The sequence below is a fragment of the Octopus bimaculoides genome, chromosome 3, assembly GCF_046866305.1.
Source record: "Octopus bimaculoides isolate indiv1 chromosome 3, ASM4686630v1, whole genome shotgun sequence".
NCBI classification, from domain to species: Eukaryota; Metazoa; Mollusca; class Cephalopoda; order Octopoda; family Octopodidae; genus Octopus; species Octopus bimaculoides.
Genome location: NC_142930.1, coordinates 122940684 through 122948183, shown reverse-complemented (window position 1 = coordinate 122948183; position 7500 = coordinate 122940684). Strand labels below are relative to the sequence as shown.

Below are 7500 nucleotides of genomic sequence, written 5' to 3'. Positions count from 1 at the left end.
ATATATATACTCAGGCCTATTCGCCATTGTTTTAGATGTGGGTTAGCCACAAGACACACACCAAGCATTTCATTCATTTCCCAGCTCATATATACGTAGACACATAAGGATAGATAAGTTGGTATATAGATAGATAGATAGATAGATAGATAGATAGATAGATAGATAGATAGATAGATAGATAGATAGATAGATGTAGAAGATGTGATGCGATGTATATATTGAAAATTAAATTTCCGTCTACCTATAACAGTATATCTCTGAATGTTACCAAGAATACATGCTAAACGACCATTATACGTCTTGCCTATATTCTTACGTTGTTTCTTTCTTCCTTCCCTTCTGTCTGTGGTTCCTTCCTTCTTTCCTTCTTCTTTTCTCTCTTTCTATGTCTCCTTCGCTTCTTTCCTTCTCCTTCCTCCAGTCTTTTCTTTACGTATATCATTACCCATCTGTCTTTCTCCCTTCCTCTCCCACTCACTGTCTTTCTCTGTCTTTCCTTCCTTCAGTCTTCCTTGCTATTCTTCCTTTTGTTTTTATCTTCCATTTATATATTTCCCGCCTTCCTTCCTCCTTCCTATCTTTCCATTATTTACCAATAAGAAAAAACAATATTCGCCTCCCGCTCTCGCCCCCGCATCATATATATAAACCCGCCTTTCTTAGATAATATGTCTGCCATTCTTTCATTACATTTATATTGTTCATATCCCTCAAGTATCCTTGTACTTGAGCAATCGCATGAATAGGGAACACTCTTCCCCTGCTCTTTACTCAATATCCCTACTTCCCTCGTCTTCCTTGTCTTTCTTTTTTATCCCTGTGGCTCTCCAAACGACTACATACCGTTCTATAACAATAGAGCAACTGCTTTGTTCCTTTACTCCAAGAAAGTATTCCCATGAAGAGCGTCATTATATCATGCTGGTTGCTTGAAGAGTCCACCGGCATCTTATGTTATATCATATCACTCTGGGTATTTATTTATTTATGTAGTTATTCATTCACATATACATTTTTTGAAGGCGCGTAGCCTAGTGGGTTATGTATTGCACTCACGATCGCAAGATCGTGCTTTCGATTCTAGCGCTGGGCGAGGGGTTCTTTTTCTTGAGCAAAACACTTGATCTCGTGTTAACCTTAGGCAGTCAAGTATAAAGGAACAGAGATAGATTGCTATTCGTGTTCTAATAGCTGGACGGAGTTTTCAAACGAAAGCCAATGGGGCAAAGGATAATGTTATGCGTGTTTGTCTTATGCTTGTCCCATTTATTGCATTACGGTCATGCTTTGAAGATTTTAGTCAAATAAATCGACTCCATTGCGATTTCAGTTGTCAGGCGGTTGGAGGAAGAAACAAATACACAGACACAGACACACACACACACACAGACACACACACACACAGACACACACACACACACACACACACACACATATACATGTGCGTGTGTTGGTGTAGTTAGATAGATAGATAGATAGATAGATAGATAGATAGACAGAAAGACAGATGGATAGATACATATATATGTATATATATATATATATATATATATATATATGATAATATAAATAATATATATATGCATATATACCTACGTATCCGTACATACTTACATGTATACGTATATACATATGCATATGTGGGCACATATATACATACATAATACATATATAGTGGTTGGCGTTAGGAAGGGCATCCAGCTGTAGAAACTCTGCCAAATTAGACTGGAGCCTGGTGTTGCCATCCGGTTTCACCAGTCCTCAGTCAAATCGTCCAACCCATGCTAGCATGGAAAGCGGGCGTTAAACGATGATGATGATGATGATGATGATGATATATATATATATATATATAATGAAGAAATTGTACAAAATGTATAAATGGATGATGAGTAAAGTACTGGCACAGTTTCGATTACTTGTTGTTATCCAGTGAATTATTGCAGGAACTTCGTAGTGGTGGTTGGTGTAACAGTATTAATAAAATAGGAGAAAATGTGTAACAGACTTTATTTGGTACAACACGTTTTGACCCATTCTGCGTTTCTTCAGTTACATCAATAAAAAGTCTTACTAGAGATTTTTCGAGTCGGCTTAAGTACCGCTACAAGTTCATCGAATTCGAGAATATATATGTATATATATGTGTGTGTGCGTGCATGCATACATACATACATACATACATACAAACGACTGATTTCCACACAGTTCCCGTCTACTGAACACGAAACTCTGTGGTTACAAAAGCGAGTTTCTTATCCACATAGCTATATCCGTAAGCAAGATTTTTTTTTTCTTTCCAATGTTATTATAATGCATGTTCTAACTTTGAACTCGTGATCAGTTGTGACACACGTACAGCATCCGATGCATGGCTGTAGAGAAATTTTTTCTTGCATTGCTATATGGTCTGGCCTACTAATATATTGGAAAATTCATTATTAACTTATGGCAGTTTTACGCGCAGGAGTTCATTATTCAAAGTTTCGTTAGATATCAACCAGCCTGGTCACACGTTGCTTCTAGCTGATTCTATCTCACTATATCTATGTGTGCCTGTGAAATACTTAGGTATTTACATTATAATTCGGTGAAAATTAATGTTGACTATGAGAAAGAAAACTGGAAAGCTGTCTATGTGCGTAAATGGATATCCATTTGTAGAGACAGCCGGACAGACTAACAGGCAGATAGACAGAAAAAGTCACACACACACGCGCGCACCCCCACCCCCACCACACACACTTACACATACACACACATGCACCCACACACGTAAAGATGCATACGTGCAGACATATGTAGATGTGTGTATATCTACAAATATATCTATCTACCTATCTGTCTGTCTATCTATCTATCAATGACTCTCTCTCCTTCTCACTCTCTCTCTATATATGTATATATATATATATATATATATATATATATATATATGCGTACATATGAGCGTGTCTGTGTGTACATCTATATATGCGCATATACATACATACACACATACATATGCATACATGCATATTCATACATACAATAGATACATACATACATACATACATACATACACACACACGTACATACATACACATACATACACACACACACACACACACACATACACATAAACACACTTATATGCGTGTGCATATATATATATATATATATTCTTCTGTTATTCTTTTATCGTGTGTGTGAGAGAGAGAGACAGACAGACAGACAGAGAGTCTTTGTGTTATTGTATTGTTATGTATTATCTTCTACATACCTTTACGTACACAACCAAAAATTCTCTTCGTAATTATATTCAGGAATATTTAGCAAATTCGGTGACAACACGTACGATATGCAGACGTGGTGAAGAACCCAGCAGCAAGATGTTCCAGTTTAAAGACAGGTATTTGTTGTGAAGATATTATATTGGATACGGCAGGACCTCGAGGTGCGATTCTGCGCCTGAATATACCTTATTCATTCATCTGGGTTTTATATTTCGGGACAGCATTTTGTGAAATCCTTCACCTTCGTTGAAATTATTTCATACGGAATGAATAACCTTCACAGAACACAAACAACACCAAACGTGCTCGGATTCACCTTCTTTCACAATCGCTCTCTCTCTTTCTCTCTCTCTCTCTCTCTATCTTTCTCTCACACACACACATTCTTTCTCTCCCCCTCTCTCTCTCTCACACACACACATTGTTTCTCTCCCCCTCTCTCTCTCACACACACACACATTCTTTTTCTCCCCTCTCCCTCTCACACACACACACTCTTTCTCTCCCCCACTCTCTCTCTCTCTCTCTCTCTCTCTCTCTTTATCTCTCTCTGGCACACACATACATATACAACTACCACATGTTCACGTGTTTTGCCTGATGAGAACGTTGTTATTGGAGTGTGTTAAATCTGCGAGCTTGTTTCAATTTCTAGTTGAAACCATTTAACTTTATTCAGTTTGCTGATATCCTTAAGAAAGACATACATGTTACAACTTCACACTGAAATCTCTTACAAACCATACTAACTTCCTCTGTATTTAATGGAACAATAACCTGAAGCCAACCCTGGCTGAGCAGACATATCATTACAGAGGTTCTTGACATAGCCATTGTGGCCTTTCTGTATATATCGGCGCAAGCGGGACCGTGTGGTAAGAAATTTGCGGTGCCACTTTGGCGTGTGATCCACAATTTAAAGGGAGATTACTCTAGCTTACTTCTTAGTTTACTATACGTCACTGCTACTTTGCCGTGTGATCTACGTGAGCAAATTTACTTCGGTGGCTGACCTATGTGCTTATTCTAATTATCGTATTGTTTATTCTTGGTTTCTTATTACTATTTACTAAGGCATAAATGAAACATGGTTTTATTATTCTTATTAAGATAGTAAGAATTTTGAAAAAATATATTTATTATGCTAAGTATGTCCTACAGTAATGTCCTTTGTAGATCACACGCCAAAGTGGGACCACTTATTTATTTGTTAAGCATGGTACTTATTCTATCAGTCTTCTTTGCCGATCCGCTAATTTACGGGGCCGTAAACACCCCACCACCAGTTGTTAAGCGGTGCTGTGGTGCAACACAAACACAAAGACACACACACACGCATATTAAAAGAAGTAAAAGAATATGTGTGTGTTTGTGTGTGTATGAATGTATGTAAGTATATATATATGTGTGTGTGTGTGTATGTATGTATGTATATATGCATGTATGTATTATGTATGTATGTATGTGTGAACATATGTATGTATGTGTGTGTTTTTTGTTATCTGTGTTTCTCCCCAACACCGTTTGACAACCGGTGTTGATGTATTTACATCCGCGTAACGTAGCGGTTCGACAAAATTAAATGACGGAATAAGTACCACAGATTTTTAAAAATCAATTCCGAGATTATTTTGTTCAACTAAAAACCACCATGCCAGTGGCCCCAGCATGGCTATAGTCCAATGACTGAAGCGAGTAAAAGATTTAAAATAAATGATGACTGACATTGCATCATATTGCCCGAAGTGGTTCCTTATTTTTGAAGATGCTACAGCACGATCTGAATGTTAATTGCCCGTTATTTCTGTACAGAAACTGTGTTGAAGCCTTCCCATTGGCTAGCAACCTACGGATGCTTTAGAGAAAAGGTGGGCAGATCTACAAACTTCTGCAGACAGGCTAGGGCGCAGCAAGCCACATAGAAGAAAACTGTATTAGGAAATTTGGTGTGAAACATGCAGGATATAGTTATATACATTAGCACAAATTTAATACGTCTTATGTCTTTTTCTCTTTCTCTTATGTCGTTTTGAAATAGTGACACAAAAACATAATGATTAATTAATTTGAAATCAAACATAAAGCAAAAATTACTCATAGTCTGTTCTGACGTAAAAAAACAAATTATATAATTCCTTAGTACAAATTTTATACACAAACACACACACATGCATACACATACACCCACATACATTCACGCATTCAAGCACATACAAACACATATACACAAACATGTTTATGTGTGTGTGGCTGCATATATATGTTTATATATAAACATATGCACGTATGAATGTATATACATTTGTGCGTGCATATGCATGTATGTATGTATGTATGTATGCATATATATGTATGTATATATATATATATATATATATATATATATATATATATATATATATATATATATATATATATATATATATATATATATATATATATGTATATATATATGTATGTATATGTATATATATATATATATATACATATCTATATACATATAGTCATATATGTGTGTGTATGTATATAAGAATGTATATGTATGTATGTATGTATGTATATACGTATAGGTATATATAATATATGTATGTGTGTATGTATGTATATATGTGTAGGTATGTATATACATGTAGGCACATATACGTGTAGGTATATATATATATATAAGTGTAGGGAGACAGACAGACGGAGTCTGTGCGTGGTGGTGGTTAATCCGTGTGGGTGTATAAATATGAGTAAATGTGAATGTATGTATGCGCGTGTGTATGCGTGAATGTTGTAGTATTAGTATGGCATAAATTTTTATTGTCTACTGTTGTTAAGCATGTGAAAATGTTCAGCCGCTGTGGTTTTTCCTCTATAATTACATAACCACATACTTTGATTATGAGACAGGTAACCATTCATCTAAGGACATATGTAAAACCTCTAACGTGGCTTTGTTGAATAACAGATTCAAAGTTAAATGACGTAGGTCTTCTTACGTATCACTGAAAATTATATAGTGTGGCGCTCCTTGGCAATATAGTGGTAAAGTTCATCTGTAGTATAATGGTAAGCCTCTCTCTGCCTGTCATGCAGGAAACCGGGGTGCGACTCCCCAGCCAGGGAGACCTATTACTGCTTTGGGAACACAGCTGCAGCCAGTATCTCCGTTTGTCACGCTGGAGATTGTCGTCCGATTCGCCGCCGTGGAGGCTCACTAATGCCCAGTCGGTAGAGCTCAAGATCCTCGAGGTCATAAGTTCGACCCACAGGTTGGGCTCAAAACCTCGATATATGTGGACTTGTTCACATATGTATATATATATATATATATATATATATATATATATATATATATATATATATATATATATATATATATATATAAAAGATAAAAAAGAGTGAAAAAACCACAGAAGGCTTGTGTTATATAGCAAAAGTATATATTTAAATCGTTATGTTAGAAAGATGTTATAAAATATTGAGTATAGAAACATTGTTTTTGGAGAAATAACCGGTTTCGTATTTTCTTTTCAAATTTCTCTACCTGTATCGTAACATGTCTTCGCTATGGTGTAAAATATGGAGTCCTAGATAGGGGAAGGTAATCAGAGATTTCTTCCGGTATAAGGGAGATAATCAAAAATGTTGGGGATGGACAGGGTTTGACTAATTTAACATGATTTGGTTTAGAAGGAATAGAATGTTACAAGTGGTTAGGTTTTGCTTTATATTTTTTTCAATGAGGTGTTTCCTTATCTAAAAATGTTAGAAATGGTTAAGTTTTGGCTTAAAATTTTTCAATGAAGAAGGTTTCCTTATTTAGTCTAATTTGCGTTGGTGTGCCAATGACACATTGATAGAATGGAAAGATTATAAATTGTGGTAGCATCTGTTTTGCGCATTTTTCAATATGTTCACTAAAGGGTAGCATTCTGTATCAAAGTATAGTCTTAAAGTCTCCATTTTTTGGTTTCTCTCGTTTTGTATGTTTACATATATACATATTTTATATTTCAGACCCAAACTTTGGTATTTAACATATCTGATATAATTTGTTTATCCACATAATTGCTTATATTCTTTCATTCTTGTATTCTTTCATTCTTTTACTTGTTCCAGTCATTTGCCTGTGGCCATACTGGAACACTGCCTTTGCTCCAAGAAATCGACCCCCAGGACTTACTTGTTCTTTGTAAGCCTAGTACATATTCTATCGATGTATTTGCCGAACCGC

General features: G+C 35.8%; 1 long non-coding RNA gene across 1 annotated transcript in view; it reads right to left on the bottom strand.

The window, feature by feature from the left end:
• The window catches only part of LOC149136673 (uncharacterized), a 367529-nt gene that overhangs the window by 84143 nt on the left and 275886 nt on the right, over positions 1 to 7500 (bottom strand). The gene's annotated exons all lie outside the window — the stretch shown is intronic.